The sequence below is a fragment of the Equus asinus genome, chromosome 23 (assembly GCF_041296235.1).
Source record: "Equus asinus isolate D_3611 breed Donkey chromosome 23, EquAss-T2T_v2, whole genome shotgun sequence".
NCBI lineage: Eukaryota > Metazoa > Chordata > Mammalia > Perissodactyla > Equidae > Equus > Equus asinus.
In genome coordinates, this window is record NC_091812.1 from 53,696,953 (window position 1) to 53,722,667 (window position 25,715).

At 38.2% G+C, this 25,715-nt stretch overlaps 1 long non-coding RNA gene across 1 annotated transcript; it reads right to left on the bottom strand.

Annotated features, from left to right (window-relative positions):
* Positions 1 to 3,745: 3,745 nt before the first annotated feature.
* On the bottom strand, positions 3,746 to 21,479 carry LOC139041742 (uncharacterized). Its single transcript, XR_011497547.1, has 5 exons — positions 21,148 to 21,479; positions 12,849 to 12,968; positions 11,889 to 11,988; positions 10,280 to 10,515; positions 3,746 to 7,184 (listed from the first exon to the last, which is right to left on the bottom strand). It is a non-coding gene; the product is annotated as an uncharacterized lncRNA (long non-coding RNA).
* Between the last annotated feature and the right edge of the window lie 4,236 nt (positions 21,480 to 25,715).

Below are 25,715 nucleotides of genomic sequence, written 5' to 3' on the forward strand. Positions count from 1 at the left end.
CACCCTGCCCCTACCTACCTGTTACTGAGGCTAAATTATGGGCAAGTGTAGGTGACAGGTGCGGTCTCTCTTCTTCTGCCCAGCTCCCAAGTAAGCTCTACCCTGAGTTTGGTGCTGCTGAGAATATTGGAAATTGATAATACCTCCAATCGTCTTTCTCCCAGCTTATAAAGCAGTGGGAGAGTCAAACAAAAAAGAGCTGAAGGTACTGTCTCCCCATGCCCACCCCTACAACTGAGCACTCAGCTCCTTAACTGGGAGTGTCACTCAGAGAGAAGCATGCGATTGTTCCCACTTCCAGCTCCATAGCCATAACTCAAAGATTTTGCCTAGAGGTAGAGCAGGTCATAAACCAGAGGGCTCCTATTCTCTTTCTAAAGGAATTGACTTCATTTGCAACAGAGTGTAGAGACGTTCAAGCCTAAGGGTGCTCTCAAGAAAATGGTTGTAGTGAAGGGTAATTGGGATGATATTGGTGGAATAATTGGACATATAAGCTAAACTATAGGCTAGCTAGTTTGCATGAGAGAACCTGGAAAGGACATAGCTAGGAGGAGACTGTCTGGGGTCAGAACAAATCTCAATAACTGATTTCCAGAACTATCTCTTCAAAGGAGTCTGAATTTCCTTGGTTTAGTTGGTGAGCAATTTATGCCCCAGGGCATCATTAAAAGTAATAAGGCAATCGCCCAGCAATTAGTAGAGTTTAGCACTTGAGTATGGTCAAGGAAAGAGACATCCAAAGAAACCCCCCAAAAAAACACTGTTAACCAGGGTGACTGTGGGCAAACCCCATGGATATGATCCCTGAGGAGCAATATCAGCAGCTTACCAGTGTAGTAGAGAAATAGACTCTACTAAAATAATCCAGCCAGTTACTAAACAAATAAACTTGCAAACAAAAATAACAAGCACCAGAGGGGAGGTACCAGTATCCAGAGTTGCTACAATATGTTATCTTAAATATTCAGTTTCCAACAAAAATTATTAGTCATGCAAGGAAACAGGAAAGTATGACCCATACCTTGGAAAAAAATCAAGCAACATAAACTGGCTTTGAGAGAAACCAGATGTCAAATTTAACAAAGTCTTCAAAGTAGCTATTATAAATATGTTCAAAGAACTAAAGGGAGCCTTGATTAAGGAGTAAAAAAGGTGTGATGAAAATGTTGCAGCAAATAGAAAATATCAATAAAGAGATAGGGTTATAAAAAAGAATCAAATGGAAATTCTAGAGTTGAAAAGTACAATAACCGAAGTGAAAAAAAATCTTTAAAGGGGCTCAACAGTAGATTTGAATTAGCAGAAGTAATTAGCAAATTTGAAGAAAGATCAATAGAGATTATGCAACCTGAAGAACAGCAAGAAAAAAGAATAAAGAAAAATGAACAGAGCTTCAGAGAAATGTGGGACATTATTAAGCGCAGCAATATTTGAAGCAATAATGGCTGATAACTTCTCAAATTTATTGAGAACAATAATCTACACAACCAGGAAGCTGAGCAAACTGGAGACAGGAAAATAAAAAGAGGTCCACAAACAGAAACATCATAATAAAAATGCTGAAAGCCAAAGACAAGGAGAAAATCTTGACAGAGAAAGAAAAAAATGACATCACTTACAAGGGAACCTCAAAAAGCTTCAAAAAGAATAAAATGTTTAGGAATAAACCTAACTAATGAGGCGAAAGACTTGTATACTGAAAACTTTAAAACACAGATGAATGATATTAAAGAAGACACAAAATAATGGAAAGCCATCCTGTATTCATGGTTTGGAAGAATTAATATTGTTAAAATGTCCATACTACCCAAAGTGACCTACCAGTTCAGAGCAATCTCTATCAAAATCCCAATGGCACTTTTTTCGGAAATAGAAAAAAATCCTAAAATTCATATGGAACTACAAGGGACACAGTATAGCCAAAACAATCTTGAGAAAGAAGAACAAAGCCAGAGACATCACATTTCTTGATCCCAAAATACATTACAAAACTACAGTAATTAAAACAGTACTATACTGGCAGAAAGACAGATGTATAAACCAATAAGCAGACTACAGAGCCCAGAAATAAACCCACATATATACAGTCAATTGATCTTCAACAGGGTGGCGAGAATACACAATGGGAAAAGGATAGTCTCTTCAATAAATGATGTTGAGAAAACTGGATATCCACATGCAAAAGAAAGAAGTTGGATCCTTATCTCACACCATCTACAAAAATTAACTCAAAATGGATTAAAGCCTTAAACATAAGACCTAAAACTATCATACTAGAAGAGAACATAGGGGAAAGACTTCATGACTTTAGATTTGGCAATGATTTCTTATATATGATACCAAAAGCACAGGCAACAAAAGTAAAAATTGACAAATGGAACAACATCAAACTTTTAAACTTCTGTGCATTAAAGGATATAATCAATAGAGTAAAAAAAGCAACCATGGTGCCGGTCCCATGGAAGAGTGGTTAAGTTTGCACTCTCTGCTTCAGTGGCCCAGGGTTTTGCTGGTTCAGATCCTGGGCGCAGACATGGCACTGCTCATCAAACCACACTGAGGCGGCGTCCCACATGCCACAACTAGAAGGACCCACAACTAAAACATACAACTATATACTGGGGGGCTTTGGGGAGAAGAAAAACAAAAGGAAGATTGGCAACAGTTGTTAGCTCAGGTGCCAATCTTTAAAAAAGCAAAAAACAAAAGCAACCATGGAATGGGAGAAAATATTAGCAAACCTTATATCTAATAAGGGCTTAATATTCCAGAATATATACAGAACTCCTACAACTCAACAACAAATAAACAAATAACCTAATTAAAATATGGGCAAAGGACTTGAATAGACATTTCTCCAAAGATGACACATAAATGTCCAACAAACACATGAAAAGATGCTCAACATCAGTAATCATTAGAGAAATGTAAATCAAAAACACAAATGAGATATCACCTCACACCCATTAGGATGGCTACTATAAAAAACAAAACAGTAAATAACAAATGTTGCCATATGATACAGCAATTCCACTTTTGGGTATATAACCAAAAGAATTGAAAGCAGGATCTTGAAGAGCTATTCACACACCCATGTTCATAGCAGCTTTATTCACAAGAGCCAAGAGGCGAATGTACCCTATATGGCCATCAAGAGACAAATGGATAAACAAAATATGGTCTATACATGCAACAGAATATTATTCAGCCTTAAAAAGGAAGGGACTCTGTCATGTGCTACAACACAGAAGAAACTTGAAGTGATTACACTAACTGAAATAAGCCAGTCACAAAAATACAAATGCTCTATGGTTCCACTTATACGAGGTATTTAAAGTAATCAAATTTACAGAAACAGAAACAGAAATGGTGGTTGCCAGGTATTAGGGGGAAGGGGAAATGGAGAGTTGTTGTTTAATGGGTATAGAATTTTAACTTTGAAAAATGAAAAAGCTCTAGAGATCTGTGGCACAATAATGTAAATATGCTCAACACTACCAAACTTGTACATTTAAAAATGGTTAACATGGTAAATTTTATGTAACGTGTTTTTACCACAATTTAAAAAAATGTATACTATCAAAACTACAAAACATTGTTGAAAGGAATTAAAGATCTAAATGAATAGAAAAGCATCCCATGCTTATGGACTTAATATTATTGGGATGGCAATACTCCCCAAATTGATCTACAGATTCAACACAGACTTATATGGAGAAATTTATAAAACCATAATCAGGTTGAAAGATTTTTATTTTTCTCTCTCAGTAATTGATGCATCAAATAGACAAAAAACTAATTTATACATAGAAGATTTAAACAAGATAATTATCAAACTTGATTAAATAAACATTTCCAAATGTGACAATTAGAAATTACACATTTTTTTTCAAAAGCACATGTTACATTTACAGGAAATGATGACATTTTAGTGCACAAATCATGTCTCAACAAATTTTAAAGTAACTGTATCAAAGACTTTACCTTCTGACCACAATAAATAAGTGGAGTTTAATAAAAATAAAAAATAAAAAGCAAATCTTATCATTTATAAGTTTAAAAATACACTTCTAAATAATTCATATGTAAAAGAATAAAGTATAATAGGAAAACTTGATTACCTACCAAACTGTGAGATGCAGCTAAATCTTGTACTTAGAGGGAAATTTATAGCCTTTAAATGCTTATGCTTGAAAAGAAGAAAAACAAAAAATTGCAAGTAGAATCAATCAATCAGTGGTGTAAGGATTAAAAAGAAGACTCAAAACTATTATTAACAGAAGTAATGTAAAAATAGAAAGTTCAAGATTTAAAGACAAATTATTAGAACTATCGTGTGAATTTAGCAAGTTTACTGGATATAAGATTAATATTAAAAAATCTAATATAGCAGACTGGTGATTACCAGAGGAGAAGAGAGTGGGAGGAGGGTGAAAGGGGTAGAGGGGGAAATTTGTATGGTGATGGATGGAAACTAGACTTTTGGTGGTGAACACGATGCAATGTATACAGAAGTCAAAATATAATGATGTACACCTGAAATTGATATAATGTTATAAACTACTGTTACCTCAATAAGAAAAATCTATTGTATCCCTATATGCAATCAAGAAACATTTTAAAATATACTTTAAAAAGATCATATTTATAATAGCAACAAAAATAAAGTCTCTAGGAAAAAAGCTAAGAAAAAGTGTATAATAGATTTATGGAGAAAATATAAAAGTTTATTGAAAGACACTAAAGAAAACCTAAATAAATGGAGAGGTCTTCATGGATGGAAAGACTCACTGTTAGAAAATCATCAGTTTTCCTCAAGGTAAACTATCCAGTGCAATTCCATTAAAAATTTTTTTGGACAGAGTTGAGCTTTTAACAAAATTTTGTACTATTTCATAACAAAAACAATTTTAAGTTTAATATAGTAGAACGGAGTTTAGTGAAACATGAAAATTAAAAAGGAGGCAGAGGCCTAAGAGCTCTTTGATTGACTATTTCAGACTCATACATCAAGCACACAAAATTGGCAGATTTTAGAATCTTGACTGTTTATAGTCTGCTATAATTTTTCCTATTGTTATTCATTATAAAATCCTTCAATGAGCTTTTATTAGGAATCAAAGAGAAGAGAGTGAGGGGCTGAGGATGCTATGTCACCCCTTTGCCAGGTGTGTGGATGAAAAAACACCAGGTATTCACAGCCACGAGGACAAGGACAAAGGATCAAGACCCAGAGGCCTGCCACAAGGAAGGAATGAGAATTTAGGGAACCCATGTGGGCTTGAAAAGACCTGTGGAGTTTTCTGATTGGCTACTTACAACCAATGACATCACAATACAAATAAAATTAATTTAAAAATGAGGGGAAAAAGCAAAAGTAAATAAACTAATTGTACTAGTGGTAAGAGTTACTCTCTGTACTATGATCAAGTTCCAAATTAGATTCTGAGATTTCTAGCTGCCAGGAATAATAAAAAGGAAAGTATGACAAGTATTATGGTGCTTATTTCTAGAAATGAGAGAACACGCTAAGTCCATAATAAATCCCTAAGTGTATAAGAAATAACTGTCTGAATTCTTACATGCAAGAAACAGATGCCATCTCCAGCTAAATTAAGCAAAAGAGTAAGGCACTAAACAGATATTGGGCCAGCTCACAGAATTCACTGTAAGGGAGAGAGATACAGGCTCAAGGCTAAACCACCAGGGAAAAGGCATGGAAGCATGTTCTAAATTGGCGTAGAGATAAAACTGCTCCCTCCAGTGCTGCAGATACTGCCACTTCTATGTGCAGAGCACGTGTAGCTGGAAAGTCAAATCCTGTCTGGCAGCTTCTGACTGGTAGAGCCTAGGTCACAGGGTCTGTGTCTTAGCCGCAAAAGAGGAAGGGAAAGTAACTATCTGGCATTTTAGCTCCTGTAGTGTACCCCTACCATACAAACCAAATAGTTTTAAGATTAGGAATTCTGCAAACATACATAAAAGATGGTTCTGCAGCTGGGCAGCCAAAACAGGATGACAAAGGTCCTGACAATAACCATACATCTCCCACTTCAGAGTTTGTTGTATAATCAATGAAGTCCGTCCTGGGAGGGGCTTAAACTAAGATCACAAATTGTAACTTGTGCCCATATTGACTTACGGACCTAACAATTCTCAATTCAATGATGTATTTATAGCCCTGCATTTATCTACTGTTTTTAGTAGAGGCTCTTACATCCACATATGTAGCTTTCTTGGATCAACTTAACTTGATCCAAGAATAGAACCCAGAATGTCCAGAGGAGTGGATAGAAGAGCAAATCCGTTTTATTATCTCTAAGGGGTCTTAGTAAAACTGAATTTATCAGTTAAAAAAGCAAATGATTAGGTTAAGAACAGAAATATCAATACACAATACCTGTTTACTTTAAAATGAAATTAGCAACTATATGAATAGATATAGAAATTCTCATCCAAAATATAAATTTCAAAAGTGACAGAGGTGCATATGAAGAATTGAAATTTGCAATAATTATTAAAAAACTACTGGGGAGAAGATTAATTCAACTACATACACAACCATCTCAAAACAGACTCTGTTGTCTTCTCCCCAAGTACCGTGAGTGCAAATGAGGAAGGAGGATTCCATAATTGCCTAACTCCTTCTGTGGCACTGAGTGGATCCTGCTTGGTTAGGCGACTTCAATTGCAGGCTATCTCAGAAGGTGGATACAAGGGCAGTATATGTAGAGTATGGCTGCCAGTGAGCATGGGAGAGGCATGCTGAGGCTTGCTGCAGAATGATGATCCTTGGCTTGTATGGTCAAATTAGCCTGAAACACATAAACTAAGATGGCCAAAAAAAACCCACAAAAATCACCAGGTCCAGCTCTTAACCAGTATCTAAAACGTCCTCTACTGATAACATAATGTGTGGAATTAGAAGGAAATGCTCCTGGAAAGAGAAGAGATGGAAAATATGAAGCAGAGTCACTAGGAGAAGAAGAAAGCCCTTCTCAGCTGCTCACAGAGCTGCCATCTGTTCCAGGGGTGCTCTGGGCTTCTCTCCATACCTTCATCAAAACCACTTTTCTGTGCTCTTGTTCCATGAACCAGCCACCGCATGTGAGTCACTTTTACCAGCAATGCAGACAGGCTTTGGTAATTGTTGAACAGCAAGAACAAACCATCCTGACTCACTGAAAAGAAAAAATATACATTAGACATCACAGCCACGAGGAAGCAGAAAAAATAATTCAGAGCAGAAAGAAAGTTATCTGATGGTGAAAGAGATTATTTTGGTCGTTGTTGCTGTTAATTAATAAGGATTTATTTTTAATATCAGATTTTCAGCATATAATTGTCTCAACCCAATTAGAACATCTGAAGGGTCAGCATTGTTCAGATATTGTCATTTTATGGTGGAAAATGTAAAACTCCTTAGAAATAATAATATGAGATTTTTATCTACTTTTTATTCCTTAGTGACTAGAAGGCAATAAATTAAAGCCAACATACCTTCCAAAAAAGCTATTGTTCAGGTTGGTGATGTTTTTTCCCTCGACTTTCTGTTAATATTCCTAATTACCACACACACACACACAAAATCACTGCCTTTTCCAAGAATATGGAAGATTAGAAAATGTGAAAATCTTTCACCAGAGAAAGTTAGAAATGCTGGAAAAATGTAATGAACATTTTGTTCAGTGCATAGGTGAGGTTTCAACAGAGTGAAAGAATTTCCAAGGGCCCCAAAACAAGAGGGAACTGAAAAACAAAGCAGTAAGAGGATGGGGAGGGGAGCTTCTGATGTCAGTAATCAAGATTTGGGTTCAAATAGCCATTCACTGATGGAGACAAGACCTTAAGACTAAGAAAGCAAGAAATCAGAATTGAAATCTCCACACAGAATCAGATCTCTCGAAGAGCTATAAAATGATAGCTAGGAGGTCCTAGAAAATATTGCAAAGGGAGATAATGCACAAGATGGTGTCACTTGCTGCCATAAATGGCTTTGGATGGGGAGAAACATCTTGTAAGAAAGTCTGCCTTCAAATTGGATTGGTATTTATTTTAGTTGCATGGTCTGGGTACCTGCAAGCCAAGAAATTAACTAATTATAGGCTGGAAATATTCTTGTGAGGCCTGATAGAAACAAACAGAAGCAAAATGTTCTAGAGGGATGCACCTAAAACTCAGACTACACAAGATTTTTATGGATAAATTCCCACTTAAGATGAAGTCATTTTCCAAAATACAAAACTCAGAAGGCAGAAAATGTCACCAGATGAAGAGATAGCCAGATTAAATACCTAAGAACCTGAGATAATAGAGATATCAACTCAAATTGTCAAATAAGTATAAGATTTCAAAGAAGGAAATGAAAACATGATAAAAAGTAAAAATATAAAGGTGTTTTTAAATGTACTTTAGAAAACAAAAAATTACAGAAGTGAAAAATATAGCGATTAAAAATAAAAATCATGGGGCTGGCCCCGTGGCCGAGTGGTTAAGTTTGAGCGCTCTGCTGCAGGCGGCCCAGTGTTTCGTTGGTTCGAATCCTGGGCGCGGACATGGCACTGCTCATCAAACCACACTGGGGCGGCGTCCCACATGCCACAACTAGAAGGACCCACAATGAAGAATATACAACTATGTACCAGGGGGCTTTGGAGAGAAAAAGGAAAAAATAAAAAAAATAAAAAATAAAGTGAATAAAAATCATTGGAACAGTTAAATATCATGTAAACACAACTGAAGAGAGAGTTGGTAAACTGGATAATAGAGCTGAAGAAATTACCCAGAATGAGAGGTAGAGAAAGAGAGAATACGCAAGAGATGTTGAGAGACATGGAGTATAGGAGGACTAACATAAAATCTAATAGAAGCACCGGAAGGAAAGAACAGAGAGAATGAAAGAATGGAGGATTGATAGGCAATGTTTGAGGGAAAGATAAAAGCTGAAATGTTTACCAAAATTATAGAGAAACTCAAATACTTAGCTTCAGAAAACAAAATAAATTCCAAGCTGGAGAAATTAAATTCATACCTAGACACATGGTAGTGAAACTGCAGAATTCCAGATAGAGTAAAATTCTCAGAAGCAACTAAAGATAAGAGATTACCTCCAAAAGAATACTCATCAGTATAACAGCAGATATGTCATCATCAGCAACAGAAGTCATAAATCAGTGGAAACAGTTACCAGAATATGCAGTGAACTATGCCCTTTGATTTCAAAAATGAATTCTTTTTGAGAAGAAGAAAAGAAGTTGAATCATCTCTTTTCCTGTCAAGGAATGCTTGGCAGTAAGCCAGGAAATCAGCAGGATAGCCTGGCAACTGGAAGCTGAATCCAGCAATTGAAACTAATGTTAAATTACAGGTATTTTCCACTGATTAAGGCTATGTCATTCTATGAAGGAATGTGGTTGGGTGAGGGTCAAGTGGGGAGTTGGAAATGCTTATTGAAGAAACAGTATGTGATAACCAAGCGCAATGACACATGTTGGGGTCAACTAATCAAGAGTTTGGCTATTAAGACAACAGAGACACAATGATAGTCAGCAGTGTTTAATTTGCATTAGGTTCTAATGCACTGACCTGTAAAGGATGTCATGTAATATTCTTAATGCTTAATAGTTTGTATATAATAAAACAAAGCTATCAGTGTATTTCAAATGGTTTAGTTAGATTTCAGGGCTATTCTTTCTCATAAATGATACTTTTATTTTTTTACTACAAAAGTAATTCCTGTGTGTTGCAGAAAACTTTAAAGACATATACAAGTTGCAAGAAAAAAAATTAAATTTCTTTTAATCTCATCACCCAAAGAAAACACTGATCAGCTTTTTAGAATATTTCAAGTGTATTTTGTTTTATTATTTTTTAATTAAACATTTTTATTTTGAGAGACTTACAGATTCACAATGCAATTCTAGGAAATAATACAGACAGATCCTGGGTACCCTCTATCCAATTTCCCCAAATGATAACATCTTGCAGAACTATACTATGATATCACAGCCAGGATATTAACATTAAAACAAAGTACAGAACATTTCCTGCACCAAAAGAATCCTTCATATTGCCCTTTAATGCAAAGCCTGAGAATTCCCTAGTTCTGTACTGAATAGCAAAACCATAAAAGAGTACTCCAGTATGACATGAATTTAATTCTATTGTGGATTATATTCATTCCCTCGCACTCTCTCTCAATATTGGACATTTCCATTATTCCTCAACATCAACAATAAAAATGGCTTCTACATTTGTAAATAACTGATCGTCCTACCTTCACCCTTGGAGGGGGGAGAAGGATCCATGATAAGCACAAAAATACTATGTGGCGGGCTGGCCCCGTGGCCAAGTGGCTGGGTTCATGTGCTTTTCTTAAGTGGTCCAAGGTTTCGCCAGTTTGGGTCCCGGGTGCGGAGATGGCACTGCTCATCAGGCCATGCTGGGGTGGCGTCCTGCATGCCACAGCTGGAGGGACCCACAACTAAAAATGCACAACTATGTACCGCGGGGCTTTGGGGAGAAAAAGGAAAAAACAAAAACCATGTGATAAGCATAAAAACAGCTAACATTCATTCATCACTTTCCATGTGCCAGACAGTATAATTGTCATTTAATAAGCATTAAATATTTTGATTCTCACAACACATATGTGAAGCAAATACTATTAAATTCCCCATTTCATAGATGAGGAAACTGAGGCTCAGTGATGTTAGGTAACTTGTCCAAGTCACACACAGTTAACAGTGGCTTCACAGTCAAATCCATATGGTCTGTCTCTAGATCCCAAGCTTTCAATGCTGTTTACCCTGTGCATGAGAGTGATGTCTTCTGCAGCATTACATTGTACCAGAGTGCTCTAAACCTTCCTGCCTGGCTCAGAAAAGGGACATCATGGGTGACTTTTAAGTATTCAAAAATGATATTTGTTTCTTTCATTCATTCATTTGCTACGTAGCAATTACCTTATATTCTCTTCATAAAGAGACTAACTGAAAGAACATATATAATCTTCATATATTTGAAAGGAAACCCATCATTTATTTATTGAAAGGTATGCATGAAATGTCTACCATGTGCCAGGCATTGTTACAAGTATTTAAGGTACATTAATTATCAAAACAGACAAAGATGGCTGCCTTTAAAAAGTTTACATTTTAGCATGAAGGAAGCAGAAAATAAACAGCTAAAATAAATAAGACATAAATGAATTATGTAGTATATTTGAAAGTAGAGGTACTAGGAGAGAAAGAAAAACTAGTGTAGGTGAGGGGAATCAACAGAGGGTTGTACAGCTTGCAAGCAATATTAAACAGGATGGTCAGCGTAAGAAAATGATACGTGATGGTGAGAGAATTAGTCTTTAGGGAAGAGGATTCCAAGTAGAGAGAACAGTTCTAAGACCCTAAGTTGGGACAGTGCCTGGCATGTGTGAAGAATGGCAAGGAGACTAGTGTGGCTGAAGCAAAATGATCCAATGGGACAATAGTAGTAGATGAGGGAAAAGAGACATGTACAGCCATGAAAGTCACTGAAAGATTTTTGGATTTTTTTGAGGGATGGTGGTGTCTTTGTTTGTTTTTAATAAAAGCTTTATTGTGATACAATTCACATCCCATAAAATTCACTTATAAAGTGTACAACTCAAAGGTTGACAGTATATTCACAGAGTTGTGCTACCATCATCACAATCTAACTCCAGAGTATTTTCATCACTCCAAAAAGAATCCTCATATCTTAGCATTGGCTCCTCATTTCTCTCTGTCCCTGGATACCACTAATTTACTTCCTGTCTTCATGGAATTGCCTATTCTTGACATTTCATTTAAAAAGAATCATACAGAGCCAGCCCTGATGCCATAGTGGTTAAAGTTCGGCACTCTCACCACTTCGGCAGCTTGGTGTCGTTTCCCGGTCGTGGAACCACACAACCCATCTGTCAGCAGCTCACACGGAAGACCTAGGATATACAGCCATGCATCGGGACTTTGGGGAGGAAGAAAAAAGAGGAAGATTGGTAACAGATGTTAGCTCAGGGCAAATCTTTCCCTGCCAAAAAAAAAAAAGGAAATCACCTACTTTAAAAAAAAAAAGAATCATGTAATGTGTGGCCTTTTGCATTTGGCTTCTTCTGCTTGGCATGATATTTTCAAGGTTCATCCACAGCATGTATCAGTACTTTGTTACTTTTTAGGGCTGAATGATACCACATTTTGTGTATCAATTTGTTATTTGGCTATACAAATGACAAATATGTTTTCTGGTTTATCATAAAGGATACACCTCAGAAACAGTCAAATGGAAGAGATGCATGCAGTAAGGTATTAGGCATAGAGTGGGTGAGTATGTGTGGGGGAGTCATATAAAGATTCCATACCCTCTCCAGGCACACCACCTCCCAGAACCTCAATATGTTCACCAACTTGGAACCTCTTTGCACCCCATTGTTTGGGATTTGTATGGAGGTTTCCCTGCATAGATATAATTGATTAAATCACTGGCCATTTGTGATTGAATTCAATTTGCAGCCCTCCTCTCCTCCCCCGAGCTGGGGAGAGGGACTGAAAATTCCAACCTTCTTATCATGGCTTGATCTTTCCAGTGACTAGCCCCCAAAATGAAGCTATCTAGGAGCCCCAGCCATAAGTCATCTCATTAGTATGCAAAAGAAACTCATCACTGAGAAGATTCCAAAGGTTTGGGCAGCTTTGTGTCAGGAAGGGGGATGAGGGGACAAAGACCAGATATATTTCCTATTATACCACAATATCATATAGTAATATTTGATTGTTAAACCCTGCAAATATAACAGGTACTAAAATTTTAAATCAAATGCTAGAATGTACCAGTTTTGCAGCTGAATTCTGATATTTTCTTCTCTGGCTTTGTCTAGTATCTTAATCCACCATCATGTCTGAAATCCCTCCACAATATCTGCCATTCCAACTCCAACTGGGAAGATACACCTATAAAAAAAAATCCAAGAAGTACCTCATAGGTTGTCACTCCCATGTTTCCACACTTATCCACAAAGCGCTGTCTGCCCCAAGCAGCATAATGGTGCATCCTTGGCTAACTTCAAGATAGCAGTAGCTATCTGTGGCTACCATTTGAGAAAGAGCAAGTTACCTCTACCTGGGCTAAAAATAATGGGAAGCCATCAACCTCTTAATGTTCTAAAATTTTCATTAGAAAATAAACATAGTCAAACATAGGAATATGGCCAAGATGTCATGTAATGGCTACTAATTAAAACGTGGCAAACACTGCCAAGAAACTACGCCAAAAGTATCTGAGGCAACTGCTGCTAAAAGACTATGAAGAAGATTCTGGAGACCACAGGACTGTCAATGAAAAATTCAAATAAATAAGTCTCCCTCACACAGTCAATAAAATTTTGGTCAAAGTAGACAAAAGCAAGAAATAGGACTCAAAAAGAAGTCAAGTGTCATTTAGGAAGCAATTATCGGATAACACAAAACTCAGAGCCCTCTTAGGCCTAAGCTTCACGTACATATTAAATATTGGATGACTGATAAGGCTTGGTGGATTACATTTGCCAAGGGTCATTTGTATTTCAAAAAAGAATTAACTTCTAGAACAACAGAATGCTCTAATTCATTCAACAAATATTTACTGAGCATCTACTCCGGGGATATGGCCATACAGGCATATATGCTCCAAAAAGAAGGAAAATTATTCTGAGAGAGCTTATATTAAAGACTTTGATCACAGAAGTATCCTGGAGGAAATAATCATTAAACTGAGATCTGAAGGATGAATTGGGTTGAATGGTCTGAGCCTTAAAGTGAAATAGGGTTTTTACCAGAGGGTTGGTATATCAGTTTACTAGGGCTGCCATAAAAAAGTATCACAAACTGGGTGGCTTAAACAACAGAAATTTATTGTCTCACAGTTCTGAAGGCTAGAAGTCTGAGATCAAATCAATAAATGTGAGGCACCACATTAACAGAATATAGGACAAAAAAATCACATGATCATCTCAACAGAAGCAGAAAAAGCATTTGACAAAATTCAATATCATTTAGTGATTAAAAAAAAACCTCTTAATAAACTAGGAATAGAAGGAAAGTACTTCAACATAGAGGCCATATAGGAAAAGTGCACTGCTAACATCACACTAAATGGTGAAAAACTGAAAGCTTTTGTCTAATATCAGGAACAAGACAAGGATGCCTGCCTTTGCCACTTCTATTCACCATAGTACTAGAAGTCATAGTTAGAGCAATTAGACAAGAAAAAGAAATAAAAGCCATCCAAATTGGAAAGGAAGAAGTAAAATTGCCCATGTTTCCAAATGACAAGATCTTATTTATAGAAGAGCCTAAAGACTCCACCAAAAATCTGTTGGAACTAATAAATTCAGTAAAGTTGCTGAATACAAAATCAATATACAAAAATCAGTTGCATTTCTATATACTAACAATGAACTATCTGAAAGAAAAATTAAGGAAACAATCTCATTTACAATAGCATAAAAAACAATAAGATACTTAGGAATAAAATTAACCAAGGAAGTGAAAGACCTGTACATTGAAAACTATAAGACATTGATGAAAGAAACTGAAGAAGACATAAATAAATAGAAAGATATCCCATGTTCATGGATTGAAGAATTAATATTGTTAAAATATCCATACTACTCAAAGTGATCTACAGATTCAACACACCCTAACAAAATTCCAATGACGTTTTTCACATAAATAGAAAAAAGAATCCTAAAACTTACATGGAACCAACAAGGAACCCAAATAGCCAAAGCAATCTTGAGAAAGAAAAACAAAGCTAGAAGCATCACACTTCCTGATTTCAAAATATATTACAAAGCTACAGTAATCAAAACAGTACTGTACTGGCATAAAAACAAATGGAACAGAATAGAGAGCCCAGAAATAAACCCATGCATATTTAGTCAACTGATCTTTGTCAAACGTACCAAGAATATACAATGGGGAAAGGACAGTCTCTTCAACAAATGGTGCTGGGAAAACTGGATACCCATATGCAAAAGAATGAAATTGGACCCTTACCTTGCACCGTACACAGAAGTCAACTCAAATGGATTAAGACTTAAAGAAAAGATCTGAAAGTGTAAAACTCTTTACAAAAAACCATAGGGAAAAAGCTTCATGATATTGGTCATGGCAATGATTTTTTGGCATATGACACCAATAGCCCAGGCAACAAAAGCAAAACAAGTCAAGTGCAACTACATGAAACTAAAAAGCTTCTGTACAGCAATGGAAACAATTAAGAGAGTGAAAAGGCAACATATGGAATGGGAGAAAATATTTGCAAACTGTAAATCTGATAACGGGTTAGGATCAAAAATATAGAAGAAACTCCTACTATTAAATAGCGAAAAAACAAAACCTGATTTAAAAATGAGCTAAGGATTTGAACAGACATTTCTCCAAAGAAGACATAAATGGCTATCAGGTATATGAAAAAATGCTCCAGGGGCCAGCCCATGGCTAGGTTTGCACACTCTGCTTTGGTGGCCCAGGCCGGTTTGGATCCTGGGCGCAGACCTACACACCATTCATCAAGCCATGCTGTGGCGGCATCCCACATAGAAGAACTAGAAGGACTTACAACTAGGATATACAAGCATGTACTGAGGCTTTGGGAGAAAAATAAAAGAGGAAAAATAAGATGGTTGGCAACAGATATTAGCTCAGGGCCAATCTTCCTCATCAAAAAGTATACCTTTAAAAAAAAGAAAAAATGCTCCAACATTACTAATCATTAGGGAAATGCAAATCAAAACCATAATAAGATATCATCTCACACCTGTCAGGATGGCTACTGTCAAAAAAACGAAAGAAACAAGTGTTAGTGAAGATGTGGAGAAAATGGAACCCTTGTACATTGTAGGTGGGAATGCAAAATGGTGTGCCATTGTGGTAAACAGTATGTAGGTTCCTCAAAAAATTAAAAATAGAACTACCCTATGATCCAGAATCTCACTACTGGGCATTTATCCAAAAGAATTGAAATCAGGATCTCCAAGAAATATTAGCAGTCCCACGTTCTTTGCAGCACCATTCACAACAGCCAAGATGTGGAAACAACACAAACATCCAACAGTTGAAAAGATAAAGAAATCATGGTATACACATACAATGGAATATCATCCAGCCTTTAAAGAGAAAAAAATTCTGCAATATGCAACAACATGGATAAACCTTGGAGACATTATGCTAAGTGAAATAGCACAGTCACGAAAAGACAAACATTGCATGATTTCACTTACAGGGGTATCTAAAATAGTCAAATAGAATCAAAATATATAATGGTGGTTGGCAGGGGCTGGAGAGAGGGTGAAGTGTGAATTATTAATCAACAGGCACAAAGTTTCAGTTAAGCCAGATGAATAAGTTCTAGAGATCTGCTGTACAATATTGTACCTATAGTCAACAATACTGTATTGTACACTTAAAACTTTGTTAAAAGGGTAAATCTCATGTTAAGTGTTCTTACTAAAGTTAAATCAAAACTTTTAAAAAGAATTCTAAGATGTGTCTCACTGGGTTAAAATCAATGTGTTAACATGGCTGTGTTCCTGTTCGAGGTTCTAGGGGATAATTAGTTTCTTGCTTTTTCCATCTCTAGAGGCTACCCACTTTCCCTGGCTTATTGTCCCTCCTTCCATTTTCAAAGCCAGCAACATCAGGCTGAGTCTTTTTCACACTGCCACCTCTCTGGTTCTCTTTGTTCCGCCTCCCTCTTCCACTTATAAGAATTATGATTATACTGGGCCCGTCTGCATAATCCAGGATAATCTCGCTATAAATGGTAGACTGAATAATGTCACCCAAAGATATCTAGGCCTGAATTCCTGGAACCTATGATTGTCACCTTATACGGAAAAAGTAAATTTGCATATGCAATTAAATTAAGGATCCTGAAATGGGGAGATTATTCTGGATTATCTAGGTGAGCTCTAAACATAAACACAAGTGTCCTTATAAGAGGGGGACTGAGGGAGATTTGATGACAGAGAGGTAAAGGAGATATGGTGACAGAAGCAGAGATTAGAGAGGTGTGCTTTGAAGATGGAGGGCCCCCAAACCAAGGAATGTAAGTGGCCACTAGAAGACCAAAAAAGCAAGGAAAGGGACTTTCCCCTCAAAGCCTCCAGAAAGAACCAGCCCTGCAAACATTTTGACTTTAGCCCAGTGAAACTGACTTCTCTCACAACTGTGAGAGAATAAATTTGTGTTTTAAGCCACTATTTGCGGTGATTTGTTACAGGTGCAATAGGAAACTGATGTGCTATCTCAAGGTCTTCTGATTACCAATCTTAATTCTATCTGCAACCGTAATTTCATTTTGCCTTTTCACCTAACATATTCACAGGTTTCAGGGAGCAGGATGTGGACATCTTGGGGGGAGGGACATTAAACTGCCTACCACAACTTCACACACACTGAAAACAAATACCAGGTCAATAAAATACACAAAAGCAAGTATTAACAGAAAATATAGGAGAATGCATATATAATCTTGGGGGTGTAAAAGACCTTAAACAAGACAACAAGGTTGTAAGACATCTTTTTAAAAGATTGTTACATTTATTGCTACCAGAATTTTAAAATTCTGTCAGTTGAATAATACTAGCTACAAAGTAATAATACAAACAAGCTGGCAGAATAATAATACAAGGTGGCAGAAAACATTTGTAACATATACAACCAAGGATTAATAGCCTAAGAGAAAAAAAAGAGAGAAAAAAGGAACATTTGAATGTATGAAACACATATAACTATGTTCTTTAGGGCATGCTATACTAATAAAAACAGAAAACAACTTACATGCCCAACAAAGGGGGATGATTCAATAAATGGTACATTTATCCATACAATAGGCTACCTGCAGCAATTTAAAACAATGAGGAGGAATCTCTCTCACTTGCAAAATTCTCCCAGACATATTGACATTTTAGCCAGTTATAGAATAGTGTGTACTGTATCATGCTATTTAAGGGGGGAACAATATGCCCCAAACAAAAGCATAAGTCATAAGGAATCCCCCTACTTGATGAGGATATCAGCAGTTACCTCTGGGGAGAAGAGTAGCAAGCACAGGGAAACATCACTTTTGTTCTGTATTATCTGAATGCAAGTGCATTCATGTATAAACTGCATAATATTTTTGAAAGCACAGTTTTGTCTTGCTCATCATTGTATCCATGCACTCAGGACATCCACAGGTAATGTTTGCTCAGTAATGAAGTCCAAGAGGATGGGACTTACTGCTAATGCTAAATCCTGTGCTTCTGAGAAGATGAGCTGGTTATGCCTAAATTCTTCCTGCTTCAAGCCAAGCTTGGTCTTTGTCTGGAAACTGCTTTGGAGAAACTAGAAGCCTGAGCCAGAGGTGTGTGTGTGTGTATGTGTGTGTGTTTGTACTAGTATGTATAACAATTTATACCCTTTATGTCGAACCAGACAACAACCCTCAAAGTAGTCACCCTTGTTCCCATTTTGCAAATGAGGAAACTAAGGCTGAGAGAAAAGATTAACTGAAACACTTACCCTGGTGTATTCTCTTTTTTCCTTCCTGTTAATGCAATTTTGACAGTTGCAGAATTCTTATGAAACAGAATGTGGTCAGTTCTAGGAAAACTTCCTTTCGCCAGTAATTGGCTTATTAGTTATTTCATTTGTATTAATAGTTCATACACTTGTTTTTGCACTGGTAGCAAATTGTATTCAGTACAAAGCAAATCTCCCTCCACACAACCCCCAGCCATCCACTTTCCTCCTCTGAGGAGTCAACAACTCTTGTGGGTCTTTCCAGAAATATTCCATGCATACACAAGCACATATACAAATATTTCTAAAATTTAATTTGAAGTCTTTCACACACATTGTCCTGTACCTCTCTTTTTTCACTCAACAATGTCTCTTGGACATCATTACATATTTGCTAGATCTGCCACATTCTGTTTAATAGGTGTATATTATTAATTTTAGGGAAGCCTCATCATTTAATTAATCCCTCGTTTATGACCATTGAAAATGTTTCATATCTTTTGTTATCACAAAGCTACAGTGACTATTCTTATACATGGGCCATGTTGCACATATGCAAATGTACCTGCAGAATAATTTCTAAAGGTGGAATTGCTGAATCAAAAAGACGTCCCTTGGGGTCGGCCATGGCCAAGTGGTTAAGTTCATGCACTCCCCTGCAGGCCAGGGCTCACCCGTTGGGAACCTGGGTGCAGACCTACACATCCTCATCAAGCCATGCTGACACAGCCTCCCACATAGAACTAGAAGGACGTACAACTAGGATACGCAACAACAACAACAAAAAGAGAAAGATTGGCAACAGATGTTAGCTCAGCGTCAATCTTCAAAAAAAAAAAAAAAAAGACGTCCCTTTAAATTTTTCATAGATATTACAAATTTTCCTCTATAGATGTTATATAAATTAACTCCCCTCCACAATGTTTATCAGCACCCTTTCCAACTCTATGGGAACATTTTCTTGTACAAAAAGAAAAGAAAGAAAATAAATTGAGAAGAGAAGTCAATTTTACTTGCATATAGGCATATGCATAGCCTTGCCCAGTAACTGGCTTTGCATTCGCAGAAAGCCCCCATTTCCTGGAACAGTGGTACCTTCCAGTTAAAACTGTGAAATCTCTCCCCTTCTCTTTTACCTTATATGTGATTGTTCTACTTCACGTAAGATTGGGCATGGAAATTTTTAATTCTGCTCTTTCATAGAAAAGACAACTCTGCCTTCAAGTTGATTGTCCGCTCACAACCCTGGGTCACTTTCTGATGGCACTTTCCAGAAGTATCCACCTTTGGTTCTGTGGCGGATCCAGGGGACTACTTCCCCTTCCTGAGAACTATTTACACGAGCAAAAAGAAACACACTCTCCCCATTTCTCTTCCCTCCTTTCATCAATCTCACCTCAAAGGTCCTTAGCCAAACACTTTGGTTATCATTTAGCTTTATGTAAACTAGTTTTCTCAGTTCCCCTTCTATAAAGATAGTCTCCTTGATTTCTAAGGTCAAATCTATCATGTCTTACTATGCCTATCGAAAGCTTAAAACTTTTTACATGTCAAAATAGCTTTAAAATTAAATAGCAATTACTCAGCCTTGGTAACTTAGAGGTTGGCAGGTAGAAGGATCCTGAGATTTACTTCTTGGGTTGCCAACGTCAATTTTCATCTGTAACAACAGTTTTCTCACCTAAGTCATTAACACCAACAACAAAAATCATTTCTTTAAATGGTCACAATGACTGGAGCACTATTTCCCTCTCCTCTCCTCCAATAAAGAAAAAATACTATCAATAGCTTCTTCTAGGTAGAGCTAACATGTTGATCTGTTCTCTTATTCATTAGGAAAACAAGCTTTTTGGCAATCTTCACCAAATCAAGAAGGCTCTGCTTGGTTAGGGAACAGATGTGGGTTCAGCCTGTTAATAAAATTTTCTTTCTGCCACGGGGAAGACTCTCAGGAGGCAGTTAGAACAGGACATTGGAAGATTTATGAACACCACCAGCACTTTCTGTTTTGTTTTTATCTTTCCTTTGAGATGGCAAGTCCTTTACTCCTATTGCTAGCACAATGCCTGGCATACAAGAGGCACTCAATAATTACTTGAGTGACTTAATGAATGAGAAGATTACTTACAGAGTTAGAACTTGACTTCCCCCCAGATCTCACATGTCTTTTTCTAGTAAACGGGTGTAAAAAGGATCTGGTGCAGCTACATTATCCATCTGAATGGAGACAGAGGCTAGGGAATGATTTTTCCCAATTAGGTTCAGAAATACCTTAAAGATATTAACAAACAGAGGAGACAACTGAAATAATCTCAGATAGGAGCCCACAGACAGAAAAGCCAGATGTCCTCAGACTTGTTCTCGGCTGCAATCTCAAGAGAAACCATTCTCTAACACCAAACTGTCTGCAGAGAGAACTGGGACGGCACTCAATCACGATGTCAGCTAGTTGAGGAAAGGACAACTGAGAACTCAGAAAACGACTAAATTGCTGTAAGACAATTCAAAGAAAAATTCAAACAGAAAAAAACGGGAATAACAGTAAAAGATTTATTTTTTTTGAAACGTCTGCTTCTGTGCTCACCACGTGAACGTTCCTGCCCTAATGGGGCCCGTGGGTGTGCGAGGAGGCGCAGGGGCGAACCCTGCCCGCCGGCGTCCCGGGCTTCGCGGGGACCCGGGAGGGTCGCAGCCCGCGTCCGGTCCGGTGAAGCGTCCAGTCCAGGGCCGCCCTGGGGCCCGCGGGCTCCCCGGGCGCCGCACGGGGGCCTCGTCCGAAGGAAGGCTGCGCGCCGGCTCTGCCCGCTCCGGGGGGCGGGCTCCGGGTTTTGGCCGTTACGGAGGGAAAGCCCCCGCCTCCGGGCACGGACCCCGCAGCCTGCGGCGCAGCCTCGGGCAACCGGCCGGACCGCCCGGAACCCCGCCCTCGGGCCTCCGCCTCCCTCCCTCTCGCTCACCCTTTTTCAAAGCAGACGCAATCGCCCGGGAATCCCCCGCCAACCCCCCAGCCCCAGGTCAGAGGCCGCGCTCCCCTCGAGCGGGCGGGAAGCTGGCGTGCGTGTGCTCGGGGAGCCCCGGCGCGCGCGCGCACGTGGAGGCCGGCGGGCGCCCTGCAGACGCGCGCCGCCGCCCAGACCAGGGGCCTCCAAGCAGGCGCCTGCGCCCTCCCCGAGGAGCACCCCCCCGCGCGGCGGAGCCCGCTGGCAAGGGGTGTGCGAGTGCGCGCGCGCGCGCGCGTGTGTAGGAGGAGAGTCCAGAACAGGAGAAGAGCGAGCTCCTACAGTGGGGAGGAGAGCGGAGGGCGGTGGAGAGAATTTGAAGGGAGACGGCTGGAGCTACAGCTGTTTGGGGAAATGCTGGGGGTCTCACTCCGATGCCCAGAAGTGGGAAGGCCGGGCGTGAGGCACTGAGTCCCAGTCACGGGGGTGTACGGAGGAGGGAACTTGGCACATCAAAGGCATTTGGCCAATCTGCTCTAAAACAAACAAAAAATAGAAGTGACATCAGTGGAAATGGCAGAGTAGGAAGCTCCAAGGGCCCATCCCCACACGGAGACCAAAAAGATAAGCGTCAGAATTGACTTTGGGAACTCTGGAAAACAGTCAAAGGTCTAGCAAGCAAGTGAATGCTCAATCAAGAAGGTGACTGAAATACAGTATAATAGGGACATTACTAGCCACCTTAAGGGAATAAAAAGGATAAGAGAAAACTATGAACAATGTACACTACAAATTAGGTAATCTAGATGAAATGGACAAATGCCTAGAAACACACAAACTACCAAAACTGACTCAAGAAAAAAAAATCTAAACAGACTCATAATAAGAAATTGAATCAGTAGTCACAAGCCTCCTGACAAAGAAAAGGCCAGGACCAGATGGTTTCACTAGTGAATCCAATCCAAGGTTTAAAGAACAATTAACACTGGTCCTTCCAATACTCTTTTAAGAAATAGAAGGGTAGTGAACAGTTCCTAACTCCTTCGATGGTGCCAACACTACCCTGATACCAAAACCAGAAAAAGACATCACAAGAAAATTACAGACCAATATCCCCTATGAATATAGATGCAAAAAATCCTCAACAAAATCCTTGCAACCGAATCCAGCAGAATGTTAAAAGAATTAAACACCATGACCAAGTGAGATTTATCCCAGTAATGCAAGGGGTTCAGCATAGGAAAATCAACTTATGTAATATACCCTATGAACAGAATGAAAGAAAAAAACATGATCATCTCAATTGATGTAGAAAAAGAATTTGACAAAGTCCAACAGTCTTTCATGATAAAAACATTCAACAAACTAGGAATAAAGAGAACTTCCTCAATCTGATTAAGGGCATTTATGAAAAAACTATAGCTAAAATCATAATGATTGGCGAAAGACAGAAAGATTTCCCACTAAGATCAGGTACTAGAAAAGAATGCCTGCTTTTGCTCCTTCTATTCAAAATTGTCCAGGCAACATTGTCTTCAAAGTTCTAACCTGAGCAATTAGGCAAGAAAAAAGGAATACAAGGCATCCAAATTGGAAAGGAACAAGTGAAACTATCCATCTTTGCAGATGATGTGATCTTACATATAGAAAATCCTAAAGAATTCACAAAAACTGTTAGGACTAATAAATTCAGTGAAGCTGTACAATGAAAGGTCAACATGCAAAAATCAGTTGTATTTCTATACACTAGCAATGAACAATCCCAAAAAGAAGTTAAGAAAACAATTCCATTTTCAATGACATCAAAAAGAATAAAACGCTTTGGAATCAATTTAACCAAGTAGGTGCAATACTTGTACACTGAAAACTACAAAACATTGCTGGAATTAAAGACCTAAACGGATGGAAAGACATCCTGTGTTCATGGATTGGAAAACTTAATATTGTCAAGATGGCAATAGTACCCAAAGTGATCCACATATCTAATGCAATCTCCATGAAAATCCAATGGCCTTTTTTGGGGCAGAAATGGAAAAGCTAATCCTAAAATTTATATAGAATTATAACAGACCCCAGATACAAGATTGAAACACATCAAAATAATTTTGAAAAATAAGAACAAAGTTGTAGTACTCACACGTCCCAATTTCAAACCATCCTACAAAGCTACAGTAATCAAAATGGTGTGGACCAGACAGAAAGATAGACACATATCTCAATGGATAGAATTGAGAGTCCAGAAATAAACCAATACATCTATAGTCAACTGATTTTGACAAGGATCCCAGACTATTCAATTGACAGAGAATAGTCTCTTTAACAAATGGTGCTGGGACGATTGGATATCTACATGCAAAAGAATAAAGTTAGAACTCTACCTTATACAATATGCAAAAAAATAATTCAAGTGGATCAAAGACCTAAGTGCAAGATATAAAACTATAAAAGTCATAGAAGAAAACATAGAAGTAAATCTTTATGAACGTGAATTTGGCAATGGATTCTTAGATATGACACCAAAGCACAAGCAATAAAAGAAAAACAAGATTAATTAGACTTCATCAAAATTAAAATCTTTTGTGCATCAAAAGACACTATCAAGAAAGTGACGTGATAGCACACAGAATGAGAGAAAAGATTTATAAATCATATATGTGATAAGGGCCTAGTATCCACAATATGCGAAGAACTCTTACAATGTAACAACAAAAAGAAAAATAACCCAATTTAAAAATGGGTAAATGACTTGAAAAGTCATTTCCCCTAAGAAACTATACAAATGATCAATAAACACATGAAAAGACGCTCAACATCTGTAGTCATTAAGGAAATGCAAATCAAACCTACAATTAGCTACCGCTTCATACTCACTAGGAAATAACAGGTGTTATTGAGGTCGTGGAGATATTGAAACCCTTGTACATTGACAGTGGGAATGTTTAATGGTGCAGCTGCTGTGGAAAAGTTTGGCAGTTCCTCAAAAAGTTAAACGTGGAATTATATGACCTAGCAATTCCATTCCTAAGTATATACCCTGAATAATTGAAAATAAATATTCAGACAAATACTTGTATATAAATGTTCACAGCACTATTCCCAATAGTCAAAAGGTGGAAACAACCCAAATGTTCATCACCAGATGAAGAGCTAAACAATGGAGTATTATTCAGCCATAAAAAGGAATGAAGCACTGACACATGCTACGACATGGATGAACCTCAGAAACATTATGCTAAGTGAAAACAAGCCAGACACAAAACACAATATATTGTATGATTACACTTATACGAAATGTCTAGAATAGGTAAATCCATAGAGACAAAAGGAGATTGGTGATTGCCAGGGCCTGGAAGGAAGGATTTAATGAGTATGCTTAACAGGTATAGGGTGTCCTTTGGAAGTGATTAAAATGTTTTGGAACTAAATGGTGATAGCTGCACAACATTGTGAGCATACTAAGTGCTACTAAATTGTACAGTTAAAAATCGTTAATATTATTTTACACGAATTGCACTTCAATAAAAATTAAATAAGTAATGCAGGTGTGGTACCCAGGCCTGGGCGGAGGCAGCATGGCCTCCTGGCCCCAGCTGAAGTTGAAGCCATGCTCCTGCAGCATCCCTGCTCTGGCAGAGAAGTGGGGAGCAGCTTTGGTTTAGGTGACAGTCAACAGCAACTTCACAGGCCCCTGGAGCCACTGCTGGCGGGTCTCAGAGTGCTGGGCTGGGCACTGGGCGGGGGGCCAGCTCAGGAAGACCCCCAACAGGCTGCAGGACCGCACTCAATGGTTGTGGGCCACGCTCTGTGGGCTTGTCACCTGCTGGATGTGGGGCCTTGGGCAAAACACCCAAAACCTTCTGGGGCTGGGTCCTGGAGCAGCATAAGTAACAGAATGCCAGGTGGAAGAGAGTCTGTCAATCTGAGATCTCCCTCGAGTTTCCATTCATCACTTGTTAACAGCATTTCATAGATCCTAAGACCCAGCTTTTGATATATCATCTGAGATCCGGAAGTGTCTTATAATCCATTATGTGTACTTACTGCATGGATTTCTAACAGATACATGAAACAAGGAGGAGTCTAGGAAACAAGGCTGTCTTTAATTCAATGAAATTGGCGTTAAAATTTCTAGTCATGTCTTTGTGTGTTTATTAGTTGATGTCTGTTTCCCTCCCACAATACCCCTGGCACGGTGTTATAATAATTGCTCAAT